At 49.9% G+C, this 22,657-nt stretch overlaps 1 protein-coding gene across 8 annotated transcripts in view; it reads left to right on the forward strand.

Moving 5' to 3' along the window:
* Positions 1-22,657, forward strand: part of LOC119958175 (RNA-binding motif, single-stranded-interacting protein 2-like) — a 244,387-nt gene that overhangs the window by 10,475 nt on the left and 211,255 nt on the right. The window lies entirely within an intron of this gene.

Genomic DNA, 22,657 nt, shown 5'->3' on the forward strand with positions numbered 1-22,657 from the left:
TGGTGCATTAATGCCAACAATGGCGTATTGGTGTGCGTTAATGCTAACAATGGCATATTAGTGTGGTGCATTAATGCCAACAATGGCGTATTGGTATGGTGCGTTAATACCAACAATGGCGTATTAGTATGGTGCGTTAATGCCAACAATGGCGTATTAGTATGGTGCGTTAATGCCAACAATGGCGTATTGGTATGGTGCGTTAATGCCAACAATGGCATATTAGTATGGTGCGTTAATGCCAACAATGGCGTATTGGTATGGTGTGTTAATGCCAACAATGGCGTATTAGTATGGTGCGTTAATGCCAACAATGGCGTATTAGTATGGTGCGTTAATGCCAACAATGGCGTATTGGTATGGTGCGTTAATGCCAACAATGGCATATTAGTATGGTGCGTTAATGCCAACAATGGCGTATTGGTATGGTGCGTTAATGCCACCAATGGCGTATTGGTATGGTGCATTAATGCCAACAATGGCGTATTGGTGTGCGTTAATGCTAACAATGGCATATTGGTGTGGTGTGTTAATGCCAACAATGGCGTATTGGTATGGTGCATTAATGCCAAAAATGGCGTATTGGTATGGTGCATTAATGCCAACAATGGTGTATTGGTGTGGTGCATTAATGCCAACAATGGCGTATTGGTATGGTGCATTAATGCCAACAATGGTGTATTGGTGTGGTGCATTAATGCCAACAATGGCGTATTGGTGTGGTGTGTTAATGCCAACAATGGCGTATTGGTATGGTGCATTAATGCCAAAAATGGCGTATTGGTATGGTGCGTTAATGCTAACAATGGTGTATTGGTATGGTGCGTTAATGCCAACAATGGCGTATTGGTATGGTGCATTAATGCCAACAATGGCGTATTGGTATGGTGCGTTAATGCCAACAATGGCGTATTGGTGTGCGTTATTGCTAACAATGGCGTATTGGTATGGTGCATTAATGCCAACAATGGCGTATTGGTATGGTGCATTATTGCCAACAATGGCGTATTGGTATGGTGCATTAATGCCAACAATGGCGTATTGGTATGGTGCGTTAATGCCAACAATGGCGTATTGGTATGGTGCATTAATGCCAACAATGGCGTATTGGTATGGTGCGTTAATGCCAACAATGACGTATTGGTGTGCGTTAATGCTAACAATGGCGTATTGGTATGGTGCATTAATGCCAACAATGGCGTATTGGTATGGTGCGTTAATGCCAACAATGGCGTATTGGTATGGTGCGTTAATGCCAACAATGGCATATTGGTGTGGTGCGTTAATGCCAGGAATGGCGTATTGGTATGGTGCGTTAATGCCAACAATGGCGTATTGGTATGGTGTGTTAATGCCAACAATGGCGTATTGGTATGGTGCATTAATGCCAGGAATGGCGTATTGGTGTGGTGCGTTAATGCCAGGAATGGCGTATTGGTATGGTGCATTAATGCCAGGAATGGCGTATTGGTATGGTGCATTAATGCCAACAATGGTGTATTGGTATGGTGTGTTAATGCCAGGAATGGCATATTGGTATGGTGTGTTAATGCCAACAATGGCGTATTGGTATGGTGCGTTAATGCCAACAATGGCATATTGGTGTGGTGCGTTAATGCCAACAATGGCGTATTGGTATGGTGTGTTAATGCCAACAATGGCGTATTGGTATGGTGCGTTAATGCCAACAATGGCATATTGGTGTGCATTAATGCCAACAATGGCATATTGGTGTGGTGCATTAATGCCAACAATAGCATATTGGTATGGTGGGTTAATGCCAACAATGGCGTATTGAAAATGAAATGAAAATGAAAATTGCTTATTGTCACGAGTAGGCTTCAATGAAGTTACTATGAAAAGCCCCTAGTCCGGGGAGGCTGGTACGGGAATACCACCATATTGGTATGGGGTGTCGGTGCCAGAAATGGTGTACTGGTGCCAGGAATGGCGTATTGGTATGGTGTGTTAATGACATATTGGTGTGTTGCGTTAATGCTAACAATGGTGTGTTGGTGTGGTGTGTTGGTGCTCGGAATGGCGTATTTGTATGGTGTATTAATGCCAGGAATAGTATATTGGTACGGTATGTCAGTGCCAGCAATGTCATATTGGTATGCGTATTGGTATGGTGTGTTGATGCCAGGAATGGCCATTAGTATGGCCACGAGTGGATGTATGCGCATTAGCGTTTCTGTGATATGAATTACAAATGGCATTTTGCGATGGCTCTCATATGGTTGGGCAGCGGATACAACACCAACTATGTACTGTGTAATGGGGCTGTGATTGGCACGGTCTTGATAAAGATAATGTCACCACAATCCAGATCTCTGAGCTGCGGGAACTTTGTTCACGGCCAACTTTCCAGCAGGTCCCTCAAAAGAAAACTCTGTATTAGTCATTTAATGATACCATCCCATGAGGAAGCAAATACAGAACAATTGCCAGTGACATTACAGTAGACTGCCTTCACAATTAGCTTCCAATCGCAGTTTAAGTTCAGTCCTAGTTGGTTGAAAATGTTGCCTCCATTCAGCTTAATCTCAGATAACCTCACTTTGCTCTTGAAATAGCCGTTGCTTTATATTCAGTTGCTTTTCAAAGGGATTTTGCCTGGATTTGAAGTAAGACATGTTTGTAGATTTCTAAAATGTGTTTTCTTATTTAGTATGTTTATAACATTCACCTGGAATATAGATAAGTAGGTTATGGGATCGATGCTGTTCTGCTGAAGGTTTGAATTAGAATGGCTGGGATTTCAGGGTAATAGTTAGCTTTCGTTTGCCCTTGTGTGACCCAGAACTGTTGCAATAAAATGGAGAGAGAGAGAATTTGGCCAGTGGCGTTTGTTAAGATGACCCAAGTAGATGTGATGTTTTGTCAGTTTTGCCGTTTTGTTCCTTGCTCAACGCTTATTGTTTCCTTCGTTCTCTGCAGTTGTATTCCATACGTGGCTCAGCTGGCAGCTGACCTGTCTAGGTATCTGAAGGCTGTGGGTCAGTGGTGGGCAAGCTGTGCCCCGGGGGCCACATGCGGCCCATCTGGGTTCCGAGTGGGGCCCACGAGACATTTTGTTGACCGTTACCCACGCGCAGGGTCGCCACATTCCGCTGATTTCCGTCCGTGTAGTTTTTTCCTCCCGGTGTGAGTGAAGTGATTCACACGTAAAGCGAGGACAAGTGAAGTGAGGTGTGTGCTGATTGCTCCCAACATTGAGTGTGAGAGACGTGCGCTCCCTGTGTCCAAAGTGGAAATATTTCCATTGTTTTCACCATTTGAAGTTGATGAGAGTTCTATTAATATATAAATGATGAAGCATTTTCTATAACTCGTTATGAAATATTCAGCGTGTATTAAATGTATTTAATCTTATTCATGGGGTCACGGTGAGTGAACAATCCTGATTTCAATCTTGCGCCCCATTGAGATGAAGGAGGGTCACTCAAGCGGCTCACTCACTGGCCGAGGTTACCCATCACTGTGAGTTTGTTATCCCACTCCTGGTACCTCCAGCACCTAATCCAGGCTGTCACTCCCTGGTACTGTACTGAGCACAATGCCCTATGAGGGCATAAGTGACCATGGACATTCATTCAATTGGTCCATGATTATGTTTGACAAAATACTGCAATGGTTTGCCATTGCCTTCTGAAGTATAGCTGGCCAGGAAACTCCCCCCGCTCTTACTGCCTACCATCAGGCATATAGGAAGGATTTACGGGCTGATAATTGAGCACAATGATGGCTGTGCTTTGAAAAGTACTTCATTGGCCGTAGCGTGCTCTGGGATGTTGTGAAAGGTGCTATATAAATGCATGTCTTTGGCCAGGATTCTCCAGTCATCGGATTTCATTTTTCCCGCCAGTGGCTTCCCAGGGGCGTGGGGTGTTTTCAATGGAAAACTCCATTGACAAGCAGCGGGAAAACAGAATCCCGCCTCCAGCGAGCGATGCGCGGCCGAGACGCACGCGGCTGGGGGTCCGGAGAATCCCGCCTTTTATTGCTAACCTTAAGTATACTGGCTGCACAGAGATACGTGACAGTAAATCATCATTGTTAAGTAGACCCAGCACAGGAAGGAAACCAGAAATGGTACGAGCTCGCCCAGCAGATGAGTTCATGCACACAGAGTGTTAAACAGAGATAATGATGTGCTCAAGCTGAGGGATGTGCATGCTGGGAAATGGAATGGCTCCCAATTCCGACATCCCAGTGTCAGCATTGAGCGCTTTCGTATCAGGCACAGCACAGCGATACAGAAGACCGCTCTGATTTCCCACAGAAGCCCCTACCCTATTAACAGAGGAGCCTACCAGCCATCAGAGAGTCAACTGGACTAGATTGAACCCGAGTCCCAGATGTGAAAGGTGAAGGGTCAGTGTCCACCCCACCACAGGATCTAGGTCTCTGACAGTCTCCTAACATTTGACACAAAGCCATTCCAACTGTTTAAAAGGGGAGGGGGGGTTGGGTGTAGAGAGGTTTTGAGCTGGGCTAGCTGAGTCTGTACCTGACCTGGGAGTGATTTATTGCTGACATTATCAGAAAGCACTCGAGGTGCCTCCCTCACCTGGACTAGCACGTGCTCAGCACATAAGTGCGGGTGCTGTTCTGAAAGCAGCAATGCAAACACGACAGGCATGTAAACAGGAGGCACTCCTTTAATTAGAGCCAGCCCCGGTGTATAACCCCGAGGTTAGACCAATATATTTTTACTGCGTGGGCTTTATTGTTGCTGGGCATCGGTAGATGCTGACAGTGACCCTAACAGAAATTCAGCTCCCTTCATTGACATACCTTCCCTCCGCACATGGATCACCCAGCCTGTGGAGGCTGCGGAGAGCAGTGTAACCCAGAATCTTGGATCACATTACCAGGGGATGTCCCTCGAGAGGATTTGGCTGACCTTTCTGCTTTGCCCTGGGGTTTGTGGGCATGCAATGGTACACTACCCCTCACCCCACCCCCACTCTCTCTGGTCTGCGCACTGCAAATCGCGTGGTGTAGTGGAGGGAAAATCCAGTCAAGACTTTCCCGTCCCGAGAGTTCAATTCAGGACTGCTCTAGGAATTTGAGCGCGTCCCAAAATCCTGCCGCTCAAGCCCGAAGCAAATCCTGTTCAGTCCTTGCCCCCAAATGCTCATTGACCCACACGGATTTCTGCTGTGGCAATATCATTGTTTTAAAATTCTCATCCTTGATTTCAGGTCCCTGTAATGACCCCCTCACCCCTCCCTGTCTCTGTAATCTCCTCCAGCCCCTCAAATTCTGATGTCTCAGCATCTCCAATTTCCTTGCCGCTTCTGGAGGAGTCCAAAATGAAGAGCCGTCAATATAAGACAGCCACTGAGAAATCCAGTTGGGAATTCAGGAGAAACATCTTTACCCAGAGCGTGGTGAGAGTGGGGAACTCGCTACCACAGGGAGTGGTTGAAGTGAATAGTCCAGATGCATTCACGGGGAAGATACAGAGTGATTTGTTGATGGGGTTCGATAATGGGGACCAAATATGGCAGCTTTCATTTCCCACATGTTAAGCAGAAGGCGATGTCCCCTCTTTCAAGACTGGACATTAGACAAACGGTTTGACACCAGAGAGCGAGTAGAGCATTCAAGGGAGTGTTGGCAGAGGGGTCGAGCTGGGTGTTACCAGGAGACATGTGGAGGTGATGCCACACCCATGGATGATGCCACCATAAGGTAAGATGTACATGAGGAAGAGGTTTGGCGCGTCATTAGGGGGGGCTACAGAAGTGGCAAGAGAAGCAGTTTGTTTGAGGTACTGCTGCTCTGATTGGATCAGCAAGAGTGGGACCAAATGAGGGGGCAAACATGCTGACAGGGGTGGGGGAAATAGGCACATATCTGGGAGGCACCACACTTCAAAGGAGAGGAAAGAAAGGTTGAAGGTGGGCCGGTAGTTTGAATGGGCAAAAGGGTCAAAAGGTTGATATTTTTTTGTTTGTTTTTGTTTGGGGAAGTGGCTTCGATAAGGATAGGGACAGTTCCTGAGGAAACCATTGACTATGTCAGCTCAGTCATCCTGGAAGGTGGGATCAGTTCCGGTAAATGGTGGATTCCATTCAAATTGGAGCCTGCAGGGAGAGACACGCCTTCTGTATTACACAGATCAAACAATCTCCTCGCTGTGATGCTTACACACTGAGTTATCAGGATCAGGGCTTATTGTCTCGATTAATTCCACCATTTCCCAGAAATAGCAGTTTCTTTATCGTATTTTCCTGAAACAAAGGTTAAAAATTTCAATACTCAGGTTTACCTTCCAGTTTGATCCTCGACATTACCATTCCATTTGGTTTTATTTTGGGCCTTAAAAAGTCCGACCGCCACATTTGAGTTGTTAATTCAAGTATGTGTCAACATTTGCTGCCATTGTTCATCGTTCAATATGGCTTGCAGGGGGGGAATCACCGCTGCCTCAAAATGGCCGCCGCCTTGGCTGTAAGCAACTTCCCTCCTTTCTTATGTCAGTCGTATGATATTAGGTCATTCGATTGATCTTTTGGCAGCACTTGGGACTCATTGCAAATTGCAGGACCCAGAACTTGTGGCAATGTAGCACATTAATTTCTGCTTATTCCTTGTCCTGTTGGCTGCTGGGTCACTGCACTGACCCACCTCACTACTCTTCCCCTCAGTAACTCACCCTCATTACCCTTCGCCCCCGCCACCCACCCTCACGGCATCCACCCCTCCCCCGATTCCCACACCCCTTTCTCATGGACTCATCCCTCCTCTCGCAGATCCCATCCACCTCCTCTCTGTCATGGACTCCATCATCCCCTCTTTAGGGGACCCCGTTCCTCCTTCTTTCTCATAGACCCCCACCCTCCTCCTCTTTCGTAATTCCAATTTTCCCCCCACTCCCTCCCTCGTTTCCAACCTCCTCTCACTTCCCTAACCTCCCTCACAGTTCCTCCCCTTCTCTCTCTCCCTGACCACCTTCCAGCTCACTGCAACGAGCAATAGACTATCGGCTCTTCCCATCATGCCTGGCGATGTGCTGAGAGATTTCAATCTTCAAGAAACTTTCCCACTGGCTTTGAGAGCTGGGAGTAAGCAATGCTTCAGAAATGTCCTGGCCTTCGCGATTTGGTCATCAGAAACAGATGTTGACTGCATAGGTCTTCCATTGTTTACAAGTGTGAAAACAAGCGTCTCCCGCCAAAAAAACGACTACAGATTTCGAAACTGTACCTCACAATTCTTGCCAAATTTGTACGATGTGTGCATGCTCCCATCCCCCACCCCGTAACCTTTTCCATCATTCATTTTCCCTTGTGTCTCGCTCCCCTGACGATCTGCCTCGTATGTTACCTAAAAGGCGGTGGGTGTTCTTATCCTCTAATCAGGGAAGTACAACAACAACCACACACATTCATATGGCACCTTCAAAGCTGCAAAGCATTCGTAGAGCTTCATGAGCCTTATCGGGTAAAGTCAGACGGCAAGCCAATTGAGATATAAGGGTAGGAGGCTAAAAGCACCCCCCCCTCCCCACAGTATCGCTGGCTGGACATTCTGGTCCCGCTGGCATCTATGGAAGGGGGGGGGGGAGATTGAGAGAGGACATTTCAGAGCAGAGGGCCCAGGCCGATGACGGCTCAGTGGCCAGTGGTGCGCTGTTGGAATTTGGGGATGCACATGAGGCCAGAGTTGGAGGAGCGCGGTGATCTGAGTGTTTGGGGGCTTGAGGAGATTTCAGAGATCATAATCTTTATTAGTGTCACAAGTAGGCTTACATTAACACTGCAATGAAGTTACTGTGAAAAGCCCCTAGTCGCCACATTCCGGCACCTGTTCGGGTACACAGAGGGAGAATTCAGAATGTCCAATTCACCTAACAGCCCGTCTTTCAGGACTTGTGGGAGGAAACCGGAGCACCCGGAGGAAACCCACGCACACACGGGGAGGACGTGCAGACTCCGCACAGACAGTGACCCAGCCGGGAATCGAACCTGGGACCCTGGAGCTGTGAAGGGAGGGGCGAGACCTTACCGAGATTTCAAAAACCAGGATGAACATTTTTTAAATTGAAAAGTTCACAGGCGAGGCACCAATATAGGTCGGAGAGCGTTCGGCAAATGAGGCTTGGTGTGAATTAGGGCACAGGCACGCGTTTTGAATAGCTTCAATTTACAGAACGTGCAAGATGCAATGCTGGCTCGGTGAACAGTCCAATTGTCTCGGAATGTCAAACAGGCCCGTACATTGCCGCCTAGGCCTCTCGTACACAAACACAAACGGATTTTGAATAACCCTTAACTGTTGCTGTGTATCACCTGCCCCTGTTGGCGATGTGAATCCCGCATTCATCAATCTTGGTCATGTTGTTTCGCCCAAAATCCCCCAAAATCAGCAACTTTTAGGCGGGTGAAGGGCGATTTTTAAACCTTGCTCAGTTACTGTCTGTGACGCCTACATGGCACTGCCTTCACTGGCATCCAAGAATGGAATGGGAGGCGACCTTTGACAAAGAGATGGCACCCTGGACTTCACCTTTTTTTAATGTGTGGGTTGTAAGAGTTTGAAAATAAATTTAGAGTATCCAATTCATTTTTTCCAATTAAGGGGCAATTTAGCGTGGCCAATCCACCTACCCTGCACATCTTTGTTTTGTGGGGGTGAAACCCACGCAGACACGGGGAGAATGTGCAAACTCCACACGGACAGTGACCCAGAGGAAAGTGGAGATGAGGATTCACCAGATCCAGGCCGGAATGTTCTGGCTGTTGAGATTCACTTTTCCCGCTGGCAGCGCACCCCCGCCTGCGGGTTTCCCGGCCGTGTGGAGTGGCTTCAACGGGGAAAAACCATTGACAAGCGGCGGGAAGAGAAAATCCAGCCGCCAGCGAACAACGCGCCACGGAGAAACTGGGGGAACCAGAGAATGGTGGAGCAGACTCGATGGGCTGAGTGGCCGACTTCTGTTCCTGTGTCTTCTGGTCTTATGAGGAGGTGGGTACCTTGCATTTTAAAGAGGAAATGAACCTTTGTTTTTCACTTGTAAATGAGCAACTTGCAAAAGAATTCTTGGTGGGAAGAACTGGGAATTTAAAGAAAAAACTCCGAGCATTGCGATGTGTTTTCAGAAACTGTGTACAAAATATGTTTTCACTGCTGCCTGGATAACCTCTAGCCAGCTACGTGTCGGTCGTTACTCTGCCAGCAGGGAAACTGACCTTAATTGCCAAGCTCAATCAGAGTGGTTGCAGGAAGGAGCTCTATTGTGCAGTCAGCTGTTCTGCCCCAGACCTGGGAGTGCTTGTTGATGACAGCGAGTGCTTCAAGAGGAAAGTATTCCATCCCTCATCTGAATGAGCTCAAACCGGCAAGCCAGCAGTTTTTTTTCCCCCTCTCCTCGTGTGTGCTCTCTCTCTTTCTATCTTCTCTCACGCTCTTCTCTTTATGGGCCGCTTCTTCTCTTCCTGCCAAAGTCACTCGGTAGGATTTACTGGTCTCATCCTGCTGTTACAAAGTGGGGGAGGGGGTGGGGGTGGGGGAGGGGGGGAGGGGGGGGTGGGGGAGGGGGGTGGGGGGGTGGGGGAGGGGGTGGGGGGGGGGGTGTGGGGGAGGGGGTGGGGGGGGTGGGGGAGGGGGTGTGGGGGAGGGGGGTGGGGGGGGTGGGGGAGGGGGTGTGGGGGAGGGGGTGGGGGGGTGGGGGAGGGGGTGTGGGGGGGGGTGGGGGGGGTGGGGGGGAGGGGGTGTGGGGGAGGGGGTGGGGGGGGGGGGTGGGGGAGGGGGTGGGGGGGGGTGGGGGGGGTGGGGGAGGGGGTGGGGGAGGGGGGGGAAGGGGGTGGGGGGTGGGGGGTGGGGGGAGGGGGTGGGGGGGGTGGGGGAGGGGGTGGGGTTGGGGGAGGGGGGGGAGGGGGTGGGGTGGGGGAGGGGGGGAAGGGGTGGGGGAGGGGGGGTGGGGAGGAGGGATGGGGGAGGGGGTGGGGGAGGGGTGGAAGGGGGGGGGGAGGGGGTGGGGGAGGGGGTGGGGGAGGGGTGGGGGAGGGGGAGGGGGGGAAGGGGTGGGGGAAGGGTGGGGGAGGGGGTGGGGGGGGGGTGGGGGAGGGGAGGGGGGAAGGGTGGGGGAAGGGTGGGGGAGGGGGTGGGGGAGGGGTGGGGGAGGGGGTGGGGGGGGGTGGGGGAGGGGAGGGGGAAGGGTGGGGGAGGGGGTGGGGGAGGGGGTGGGGGAGGGGGAGGGGGGTGGTGGGGGAGGGGGGGAGGGGGGTGGTGGGGGAGGGGGGGTGGGGGAGGGGGGGAGGGGGTGGGGGAGGGGAGGGGGTGGGGGAGGGGGGAGGGGGTGGGGGAGGGGGGAGGGGGGTGGGGAGGGGAGGGGAGGGGGAGGGGGTGGTGGGGGAGGGGGGGAGGGGGGGTGGGTGGGGGGGGGGGTCGCTGCCAACAGGACTGGCTGGAAAATCCCATCTCGCGACTTTGGTGGAAATTTTTTAAAAGCCAATGTGTGGGGCCATGTGTACAAAATGGGCGCGTACCCAGGAAACCAGCCCAACTGGCATCTTCGGATCAGAAACGTGTGTGGGGCGGGGGGGGGGGGGGGGGGAGGGGGAGGGGGGGGGGCAGGGGGCAGAGAGAGAGAGGTGAATGGGTGCATGCCCATCTCAAATTGCCTGGAGGACATTCTGAATCGATCAAGTGTGGGACGGGTAGTCACGCGTAGGCCAGACAGGGTAAGGGCTGGGGCGTTCCCCTTCCTGAAGGACAGTACTGAACTTGATAGGTTTTATAGTCAATCCAGCAACTTTCGCAGCCCACAAGTGACCGGATTTATTGATTTCCAGATTAAATTTACAGCACGGACACAGTCCATTCAGCACAACTGCTTTGCGTTGGTGTAAATGCTCCACACGAGCCTTATTAGAAAGTGATTTTTGACATTGGAGCTTCATCACTGTAATCGTAATAATGCGCTCTTAATTTGTGCCCCTGTTCCACGTCCCAGAGTTTAATTTGCAGTGTCCTCTTTTTGAATCCTGATATCATCAAACAACGTGGGCACTGCGTCAACATGCTTTCATTGCAGATATAAGCAGGGGCCCATCAAATGCTTTTCAGACGTTTAATGAGATCTTTATTTTCCTCTGTGCCTGTGGACGCCTCCATCAGATTCTCGCAAGTGGAAAATGATATCTGTTAGAGACGAGGTAAGCAGCCACACATAAACCGTATGTTGGAGCACAAAGGGGTTTATTATTACTTACAATTAAATCACCACCATTCCCCCAGAGGGTCTCCTTCACCGACCTGCACCCAGATCGGGGGCTTTATACTAGAGGGGCTCCACCTGTTAAGGGGAAGCCCCGCCCCTTTCCCAGGGAAGTTCATATTCCCTGGAGGTCCCAGGAAAACCTGATGGTGCCTGCCCCGTGACCTCCGCTGGGGGTTATCACACTATTCCATTTGTATGCTCTTTAGAAAGCTCGGAAACAGAGCCTGTTCCATGATATGTTTCCATATTCCATGTTCTTTGTTCTTTAGGGTCTTGGCCAAGGTTGATATCATGACCGGTACAGGCTTGGAGGGCTGAAGGGCCTGTTCTGTGCTGTATTGTTCTTTGTTCTTTAGGATTTTGGCCAAGGTTGATATCATGACCGGTACAGGCTTGGAGGGCCGAAGGGCCTGTTCTGTGCTGTATTGTTCTTTGTTCATAGTTAACGTGATGCAGCTACTTGGGGCGTGGGTATCAAAAGGGGGTTGGTGGTTTCTCTCTTTTAGGCTTTGTGAATCAAGCATTTTCTATTTTTGTTTTTGATTCCCAGTTGCCGTGATTTTCTTTGTACCTCCCCAGACATTCCCTTTCCCCGCTTTTGAGTCACTTTGACAGCGTTTTGCCAACTGTGCTCCATTGCTTGGGAAGTTGCGTGAAACGTGAGTGAGAGATTGAAAGAATGGATTTTGCGCCACACACGTTGAACCGCTCTGGAAGTGCAGTGACTGTCAGAGACTGAGTCGGCCATTTTGCTTGCAGACAGCAAGGGAATGCTGCCCACGTAATTGGTTGGGTGTTGGGCAAAGATGCCAAGGGGCACCCCTGAACTCTTCTGGCCAGCGCGATGAGACCCTCAACATCTCTCTCAGCCATCTGGGAACAGGAATGGAAGAAGTGAGAGCAGGATGAGGCCATTTGGCCCATCTGATTGTAGACCTGAACTCCGCTTTCTTGTCTTTCTACCCCCCCCCCCCCCCCCCCCCATAACCCTTGACCCCTTTGTTGGTCAAAAAACCTGTCCAAACTCGGTATAAAATATACTCAAAGACCAAGCCTCCACTGCTCATTGGGGGAGAGAACTCCAAAGATTAATCATCCTCTGAGAGAAGAAAATCTCCCTCACCTCAGTCTTAATTGGGAAACCCCTTATTGACCTGTGTCCCCTTTAAAATCATGGTACGTCCCAAGGTGCGTCACAGACCGATGAAAGAGGTACTTTTTAAGGAGCGTCTTAAAGGAAGATTTTGAGGTGGAGAGGATTAGGGAGGGGATTCCAGAGCTTGAGACCCAGGCAGCTGAAGGCCCGGCCACCAACGGTGGAGCGATGAAAATTGGGGATGTGCCCATGTCATGTGCCTGTTTCTGTTTTGACACAAAATGGAGGCACCGATATTTTGTTCTGTTCCTTCCAATTTTCCGCATTTCCCTCTTCAAAGCATTGGTTCATGTTTGGGTTCCAAACCTTTCATTCACAAGGAGCTAGATGGGAAGCCTTTGCAAAGTTGTTTGTCCAGGGAGCCTCATCCTATCTTTCCCTGGGATCTTTGGGGGTGTGGGGGGGGGGGGGGGGGGGGGGGGGGGGCAGTGGCCTGGTGTTGAACACGATGACCGGATACCCAGGGGAGAAGGGTCGGAATGGAGGTGGGCACGAAACATGACCAGCCTCCTGAGGTGCCTTGGGCCATTACCGTGCCTTGGGCAGCACGGTGGCACAGTGGTTAGCACCGTTGCTTCACAGCTCCAGGGTCCCAGGTTTGATTCCCAGCTTGGGTCACTGTGCGGAGTCTGCACGTTCTCCCCGTGTCTGCGTGGGTTTCCTCCGGGTGCTCCGGTTTCCTCCCACAAGTCCCGAAAGACGTGCTGTCAGGTGAATTGGACATTCTGAATTCTCCCTCTGTGACCCGAACAGGCGCCGGAATGTGGCGACTAGGGGCTTTTCACAGTAACTCCATTGCAGTGTTAATGTAAGCCTACTTGGGACAATAAAGGTGATTAAATATTATTACAGACGTTACATAAGTGCAGATTGTGCGATAACTTCAGTTGTTGAAGTGGGTAAGCAATTGGTCCGACATTCTGCTCCGGATCCCGATCCCACGATCTGGGTTGGCGGGTGTCTGCCGAAGTCAAAGGTAAGCCGCTGATTGACGGTGGACCAAAGATACCCCGCAAATAGGGGTTCGACGATGGAAAGGCAAATGCTGCAAGGTGTTACGTTTCCTGCTTCCCTTGATCTCCTTTCTGGCTGCTGCATGCTGTTTGTCGAAGAAGGGTGATAATATTTTGGGAGCGCTTCGCTGCCAGTTTAAACACAGCCACAGCTGGGGCACAGGTGCAGTACTCTCTGCGTGGAGCCAGTGTTTTTTTCACACATGTAAAAATATTTTCCAGTTCTTGACTGCACTGGTGCAACCCCCCCCCACCCCCCCCCCCCCCCCCCCCCCCCCCCCCCCCCCCCCATTGCGCCTCTCCGCACTGTGACGCAGAGTTGGCCTTGAGTTCAAATTCGAGCCTGACCATTCCGCAGCTTTGAAGAGTTTCTTCACCTAAAGCGTAATGGAAACGTGGAAAACCACCCCCCCCCTCAAAAAAAAAGCTGCTGATGCCAGGAGGTGGAACTTCCAAACTGAGGCTGCTAGATTTTTGTTCAGGGCATGGAGGGTTCCGGAACCCAAGCCGGGAGATGGCATTGAGATGCAGACCAACTGTGATCTGATGGTAGGACGGAACAGGCTTGCGGGGCTGAATGGCCTCTTCAGCTGAGAATTCGGAGTCATTATGATACAGAAGGAGGCCATTTAGCCCATCAAGTCCATGCTGTCTCTCCAGAGCAATCCAGTCAGTCCCATTTCCGCCGCTCTATCCCCATGTCCCACATTTCCCTCAAGTTCGATATTCTTTTGAAATCATTCAGCGTTCCCGCTTCCTCTCTTTCCCCCTCCCCCGCCCCTACTCGTCCCCCCCCCCAACCCTTACTCGTCCCCGGAAGTGTTCCATTATTTCAGGGTGCATGAGGGTGTTCAGGCATACTTTTGTTTCAGCAGCATGGGGGGAGCAGGCTATTGGGTGAGGTATTTAAGCTCCGAGTCCCCTCAAGAGTCACTCTCTTCCAATCTGTGCGAAATTTAAAAAAAAAGAGTGAACCTTTTCCTATTCCCACGAATGGATCAGGGACATAGGTTGTGGTAGTTGGCAGATCAATGTTTGGTTCTGCGGTCTGGTTGGATGTGGTTTTGAGCTTCGTCACTGAGTTCCTGAACTCAGCCACGCTGCTACCTAGGATTACATACAATAAATAAGACAGGCCATTCGGCCTATTCAGTCCATGCTGCTGTTAATGCTCCTCTTGAGCCTCCTCCCATCATTCCTCATCAAAATCCACCTTCCTAACCCGCTATTCTATTCCCCTCTCCCTTATAGCCTTGTCCAGTTTCCCCTTAAATCCATTCGTACTATTCACTTCCACCACTCCCTGTGGTAGTAAACTCCACATTCTCCCCACTCTCCGGGTGAAGAGATTTCTCCTGAATTCCCGATTGGATTTCTTGCTGAATATCTTATATTGATGGTCTCGAGTGATCCTCTTGCCCACAAGAGGAAACATTCTCTCTGGATCCTCTTCAGTGGTTAGCACTGTGGCTTCACAGCGCCAGGGTCCCAGGTTCGATTCCCGGCTTGGGTCACTGTCTGTCCGGAGTCTGCACGTTCTCCCCGTGTCTGCGTGGGTTTCCTCTGGGAGCTCCGGTTTCCTCCCACAGTCCAAAGACGGTTAGGTGGATTGGCCATGCTAAATTGCCCCTTAGTGTCCAAAGATGTGCAGGTTCGGTGGATTGACCATATTGAATTGTCCCTTAGTGTCCAAAGATGTGCAGGTTAGGTGGATTGGCCATGATAAATTGTCCCTTAGTGCCCAAAGATGTGCAGGTTAGGTGGATTGGCCATGATATATTGCCCTTAGTGTCCAAAAAGGTGAGGATTGGGTTACGGGGATAGGGTGGAAGTGAGGGCTTAAGTGGGTCGGTGCAGACTCAATGGGTCAAATGGCCTCCTTCTGCACTGTATGTTCTATGTTGTTCATCAAAAACCTTTCAGAATTATAAAAACCTCTGTGAAGTCACCCCTCAATTCTCCTTTTTTTCTGAGAGAGAAGAGGCCTACCTGGCCTGTCCATCCTTTCCTGATCTGTAAACCGAACGAAGATCTTCTGATGAGAACATAGAACATAGAACGATACAGTGCAGTACAGGCCCTTCGGCCCTCGATGTTGCACCGACATGGAAAAAAACTAAAGGCCATCTAACCTACACTATGCCCTTATCATCCATATGCTTATCCAATAAACTTTTAAATGCCCTCAATGTTGGCGAGTTCACTACTGTTGCAGGTAGGGCATTCCACGGCCTCACCACTCTTTGCGTAAAAAACCCACCTCTGACCTCTGTCCTATATCTATTACCCCTCAATTTAAGGCTATGTCCCCTTGTGCTAGCCACCTCCATCCGCGGGAGAAGGCTCTCGCTGTCCACCCTATCTAACCCTCTGATCATTTTGTATGCCTCTATTAAGTCACCTCTTAACCTTCTTCTCTCTAACAAAAACAACCTCAAGTCCATCAGCCTTTCCTCATAAGATTTTCCCTCCATACCAGGCAACATCCTGGTAAATCTCCTCTGCACCCGACCAGAGATTTCCCAGTTTCATAATGACTCTACCTTTCTGTGAGATCAGCCGTTGGACTAGATTGGAAAGAGCCTAGCTTGCCTTTTCCCCATCAGTCATTGACCTTGCTTTGAATTCAGGGATCCCACTCACCTTTTGACACTTAAAGGCAATTTAGCCTGGCCAATCCACCCAACCTGCACATCTTTGGACCGTGGGAGGAAACCGGAGCACCCGGAGGAAACCCACGCAGACACGGGGAGAACGTGCAGACCCCGCACAATCACCCAAGGCTGGAATTGAACCCGGGGTCCCCGGTGCTGTAAGGCAGCAGTGCTAAACCACTGTGCCAGCGCGCCACTCTTCGTACCACGTATTACTAAAATAGTGATTTTAAAAAAAATATTGGAGATGGGAGGGGTGAGGCAGTTGGAGACCCTGGGAATATGTCCCACCCTATTGGCCGGTCTTTTGGTAAGATGGTCTTGACATTGCAGGGACTCTTGGCATGCCTTGAAAATGTTTAGTGAGTTCCCCCAGTCTCCTGGCCAACATTCCTCCCTCCCATCGCTTCTCGGCCTTTTGGCTAAGATCAAGCGTCCGATCAAGCCCAGGATGAGGTTGCAGCTTGGATCTTGTGTGTCTCTTGTGGAGACCATGAATTGGCTTCAATCTGAATTGTTTGTTGGAGCAAGCAGTGAGATGGATTAAGGGTTTGGCCCCGTCCACTCTGCACATTAGCTTTGTAACGTTAAAGATGGGACATTAAAAAAAACATTCCTCATTCCCGAGTATTAAAGCAGCTTCACTGGTCACTCCTGTCGGTGCTGTTTGTGAGAATTTGGTGATTGCCTTTCCATAGCAGCACAAACTCTTCACAAAATGAGCGAGGAGTGAAGGGAGGCATTTGGATGACATTATCAGGTGCTATACAAATGCAAGTCTTTATCACAGGACAAAGTGCAGAAGGAGGCCATTTACCTCATGGCGCCTGTGCCAACTTTGAAAGAGCTATCCAATTTTGTGTCTCCTTCTCCCAAAACCCTTCAAATGTTTCCCCTTCCAAGTGTTGACCCAATTCCACCATTTTGAAAGTTCCGACATGAATCTGCTTCCTTCGCCCTTTCAGTCAGCGCCTTCTAGATCACCACAACTCGCTGCGTTAAGGAAAATAAAAATTCCTCTCGTCCCTCCCCTCTGGTTCTTTTGCCAATGGTTTTTTAGCTCTGAGCAGTTTTGTATCACGGCCTCGTGCCCATATGGTGAGACTGGTCAAATCCCAACCAGTGGAATCCCATCCAAACTCTCCCTCAAAAAAAGTTGTTGAGGCTGTGTGGGGCGGGGCAGGTCAATCGAAGACTGCAATTGATAGATTTCTTTGGGAGGCAAGGGTATTATGGGTTACAGAACAAAAGGTTGGGATTCTCCGTTCACTAGAGGTGGGATTTCCTGCTCCCGTCGTTGCCAATGGGGATTCCCATTCAAGCCACCCCACACCCCCAGGAAATCCAAGGGAGGGGTTGCGCTGCCGGCAACCAGAGACTCCTGCCACTGTGCCGCCCTCCCTTGTCATTTTCTTTGAATATTTTTCTTCACCAGCTATAAATATTTCAAGTTGCAGGGGGAAGGTTGGTTCGTTGACAGTCAAGCATCATCCAATTGGGTAATGGGTCTTTCTGCTTTCCAATTGGTGTAGGAAGGTCATTGGGTCACAAGGATGGATGTGTTGGCTGACGAGTGAAAGGCAGGTGATGAAATCATCAGGAATACCTTTCATCACCATTGGCAACCCTTGTTGAGATGCAGAGCAGCAATGATCCAATTGATTGGTGGACCAGGCTTGAGCGGCTGAATGGCCTCCCTCTCGTCCTATAAATCAAACCAAGATCTCCGAGGTGAAAGAAAAAGCATGCAATTATGTGATCTGAGTGCCGCTTTGCAATCAGTGAGGTACTCTGTAGTCACTCTTGTAACATACAGAAAACATAGCAGTCAATATGGAGACACAAAAACAAGTCTCCTCTGCAATGTTCCTTTGGGGAGTTGGGCGGGATCCTGAGCTGGAGGGAGTAGCGGAGTCCAAGGCTGTGTGTAACGTTCAGGCTCTGATCCATCAAGAGAGAAACTGCCCTCTCTCTTCCTGAAACAAACACAAGAAGGCAGCAAGTTCCGGGAGAGGGCTGTGACTAGTGGTGTTCCGCAGGGATCAGTGCTGGGACCTTTGCTGTTCATAGTATATATAAATGATTTGGAGGAAATGTAACTGGTCTGATTAGTAAGTTTGTAGACGACACAAAGGTTGGTGGAATTGCGGATAGCGATGAGGACTGTCAGAGGATACAGCAGGATTTAGATAGTTTGGAGACTTGGGCGGAGAGATGGCAGATGGAGTTTAATCCGGACAAATGTGAGATAATGCATTTTGGAAGGTCTAATGCAGGTAGGGAATATACAGTGAATGGTAGAACCCTCAAGGGTATTGACAGAGTGATCTAGGTGTACAGGTCCACAGGTCACTGAAAGGGGCAACACAGGTGGAGAAGGTGGTCAAGATGGCATATGGCATGTTTGACTTAATTGGCCGGGGCATTGAGTATAAGAATTGGCAAGTCATGTTGCAGAACCTTAGTTAGGCCACACTTGGAGTATAGTGTTCAATTCTGGTCGCCACACTATCAGAAGGATGTGGAGGCTTTAGAGAGGGTGCAGAAGAGATTTACCAGGATGTTGCCTGGTATGGAGGGCATTAGCTATGAGGAGAGGTTGAATAAACTTGGTTTGTTCTCACTGGAACGACGGAGGTTGAGGGGCGACCTGATAGAGGTCCACAATATTATGAGAGGCAGAGTGGATAGTCAGAGGCTTTTTCCCAGGGTAGAGGGGTCAATTACAAGGGGGCATAGGTTTAAGGTGCGAGGGGCAAGGTTTAGAGGAGATGTACGAGGCAAGTTTTTTTTACACAGAGGGTAGTGGGTGCCTGGAACCCGCTGCCAGAGGAGGTGGTGGAAGCTGGGACGATAGTGACGTTTAAGGGGCATCTTGACAAATACATGAATAGGATGGGAATAGAGGGATACGGACCCAGGAAATGTAGAAGATTTTAGTTTAGATGGGCAGCATGGTCGGCACAGGCTTGGAGGGCCTGTTCTTTGTTCTTTGTTCAGGTGGCTGTCAGCCATTTTCCAATTTGCCATTTGTCAATCAGCTGTGCAACGAGCAACCTCTGGATTTCCATGTGCCCAATGTGTTGAACAATCATGATCGAGGTGACAGTGCAATCTGAGGCTGATTGTCGTATCTTTTATTGAGGTTGTGTTCAGCCCCTCGCTCCTAATCTCTGGGCACCTGGTGGAGAGGGGCGGGGCGGGGCGGGCGGAGGACCTCCTCATGAACCTGCGCTGGGGCCTGGCAATGCTTGCCATCAACAGGTCCAGGCATCGGGCGATCGAGGGGGTTGTCCGACATGACTGCCTTCCCCTCTTCCGCGTCTACATTCGTGGTCGGGCGTCCCTGGATAGGGAGCATGCATTGTCCACGGGCAACCTTGAGGCCCTCCGTGCCTGGTGGGCACGGCGGGGGCTGGGATGCCTTACCCGTTAATCACATCTTGACTTAACGTCTTAAGTCTCTTTTGTGATTCGTTTTTTGTTTACGATAGTTTCCATTTGGAACTGTCCCTTTATTCCACTTAGTTGATAGTGTTGGACAAAATAGGTGGAACTCGGTGACTTAGCTTGGTTGCTATGAAAGATTTGGAAACGATCTCCGGGATATGGCACAGAATTCCATAATACCCAGTGTAAGGGTTAAGACCATAAGACATCGGAGCAGAATGAGGCCACTTGGCCCATCGAGTCTGCTCTGCCATTCAATCATGGCTGATATGTTTCTCATCCCCACTCTCCTGCCTTCTCCCCATAACCCCTGATCCCCTTATTAATCAAGAAGGGTTGACAGAAATTGCTTCCTCTGGTGTTGCAGGGGGGGAGTCGAGAACAAAGGGGCATTAAAACGTGAGCCAGGTTGGTCAGGGGGCGATGTTAGGAAGCACTTTAGCACACAAAGGGATTGTCGAATTTTGGGACAATCTCTTTCTCCCAAATAAAGGGGGAGGGGCTGAATGGCTTCCTGCTTTTCCGACATTTGAATTTAACGGACTTCAGTCGGTTTGGCTGTCCCAACTTTTTTTTTTTGCGGGTAGCCATTAGCCTGTTTTTTTTCAAAGCAGTCAGTACGTCTGTAGCCTTTAAGTAGAGTGAGTCAGACGAGATGGCTTTGTAGATTTAAGAGCAAATGAAGGGAACTGCTCTGAATGAATGTTATTTATATCGTAGTTTAGCACAACAGTTGCAAACTATTATTTTTAACATGCGGAGTTAGCTAAACTTAATGACTGTGGTAAATATTAGACGACTGCTCCTATTTGCTTGTTCCTTGACTGTCAGTTGTTTAATGTGTTTGAGTTTGATGCCAAAATCTAGATGTGTTCACACTCGAGGAGAATCATGTGAAAGCATGAGATTCGAACCAGGAGTCGATATAAACTTAAGAAGGCTCTCTTTGATCCCTAGACACGCTACAAATCTGAGTGAGTGAGACTCACTGTGGGACATACATGGCAGATTCTCTGTGGAGTTCTGAAAATGGAAGCCAGAAATATGGAGGACAGAAAAAGGAAACAGAGTGAAGAAACCCATAGTTGTGGTTGATTTCTGAGCCACTGTTGGAATCTTCTTTTGCTACAGAGAATTAGGAAACTTTGGAACACTGCTCCGATCACTATTTCACATCAGTGAATCCTGCTTTCTGAATGACAGGCGCCTGTCCATATATCTTGGAGGGCAAGTTAAAACTTTGTTATAAAACTAACCAAGAGGCAAATTGATAGCAGAGCTCTTCATTAAGAAGTTCTCTCTGCATTCTTGGAATTCCGGGAGGGGGTGTTGGCAGCATTCCAAGAATCCCACTTATTCGGTGGCTCCTGAAAGACCTTTGCGATCTGGGAGAATATAAAGTCATAGTTTTACAGCACAGGAAGAGGCCCAGCGACCCATCGTGTCTGCACCTATCTATTCCAATCCCATTTTCCAGCACTTGGTGTCCCCTCTCCTGCTCTGCTCCAGGGAAAACAACCCCACCTTAACCAGTCTCCCGTGATAGCTGAAGCTCTCCAGCCCAGGCAACATCCTGGTGAATCTCCTCTGCACCTCTGACTATCTAATCTCACGAATGCAGCATCTTCTGACCCCATGACCCATTTGTTGCCTTTGGGCGATCAGTTGGCAATTGCTGCACAGATGGGAAGATTCGGAGGCACAGCTGATAGCGATGTGGCGGGGGGGGGGAGGGGGGGGGGGGGGGGGGGGATTTCTATACTTCCATACTGGCCCCAGTAGGCAAGAGGGAGCTGACGTGCTTCTCTCCCAGGCTGCTACACAGAACCAGGTTAGCCTTTACAATTCCCTCAGTGATGATGTGCCCACTTTGAAGGAGAAGGCTGAGGTGGCACTGGTTATCAAAGGGGCAAAGTCGTGCATTACCAGAGGGGGGAATGAAGAGCTAATAATCATAATAATAATCTTTATTATTGTCACAAGTAGGCTTACATTAACACTGCAATGAGGTTACTGTGAAAAGCCCCTAGTCGCCACATTCCGGCGCCTGAAGGGACTGGTTTAGCAAAGGGCTAAATCGCTGGCTTTGAAAGCAGACCAAGGCAGGCCAGCAGCGCGGTTCAATTCCCGTACCAGCCTCCCCGAACAGGCGCCGGAATGTGGCGACTAGGGGCTTTTCACAGTAACTTCATTTGAATCCTACTTGTGACAATAAGTGATTTTCATTTCATTTCTGTTCGAATACACGGAGGGAGAATTCAGAATGTCCAATTCACCTAACAACACATCTTTGGACTGTGGGAGGAAACCGGAGCACCCGGAGCAAACCCACGCAGACACGGGGAGAACGTGCAGACTCCGCACAGTGACCCAAGCCGGGAATCGAACCTGGGACCCTCGGGCTGTGAAGCAACAGTGCTAACCATCGTGCTGCCGTATTAGATCAGCCATGATCTCATTAAATGGTGGAGCAGACTCGATGGCCCGAATGGCCTACTTCTGCTGCTACGTCTTACGGCCTTCTAAAGTCTATCAATCTCCCAGATTTGAAATTTTCAACTGACCCTCGGCCTGATTGGCTTATTTTTCGGGGAGAGGGTGGGCAGATTTTTGCTCCTTTTTATGTGAAGGACGTGCTTCCTGACATTGCCACTGAATGGATTCACCCAGCAGGTTAATAGAAATAGCGAGCACAGAATGTAATCAGACGTCGGTGTACACAAGCCAGGGTTTAACTGGCCCTACGCGGAGCAGAAGATGATTGAATTTGGTGCTGGCTTATGTAGCACCCAGCATCACCTTTCTGAGCACTGTGTGATGCTGCTGGCATCCTGTCGTTCTTCGGTTTGATGTAGTCAAGCCAGGCACTAAGCCAGTGATCGTAACACTGATTCAGCTTAATACAAGACTCCAATACCCCAGATGCTGGAAACCTAAAATTCAAACAGTAAATGCAGGAACCATGGGCGGGATTCTCCCCTACCCGGTGGGACGGGGGGTCCCGGCGTAGGGAAGTGGCACCAACCACTCCGGGGTCGGGCCTCCCCAAAGGTGCGGAATTCTCTTTGGGGGCTAGCCCCGCGCCGGAGCGGTTGGCACCACGCCGACTGGCGCAAAAACCGGCGCCAGCGGCCTTTCAGGCCCG

The sequence above is a fragment of the Scyliorhinus canicula genome, chromosome 28 (genome assembly GCF_902713615.1).
Source record: "Scyliorhinus canicula chromosome 28, sScyCan1.1, whole genome shotgun sequence".
Classification (NCBI taxonomy): domain Eukaryota; kingdom Metazoa; phylum Chordata; class Chondrichthyes; order Carcharhiniformes; family Scyliorhinidae; genus Scyliorhinus; species Scyliorhinus canicula.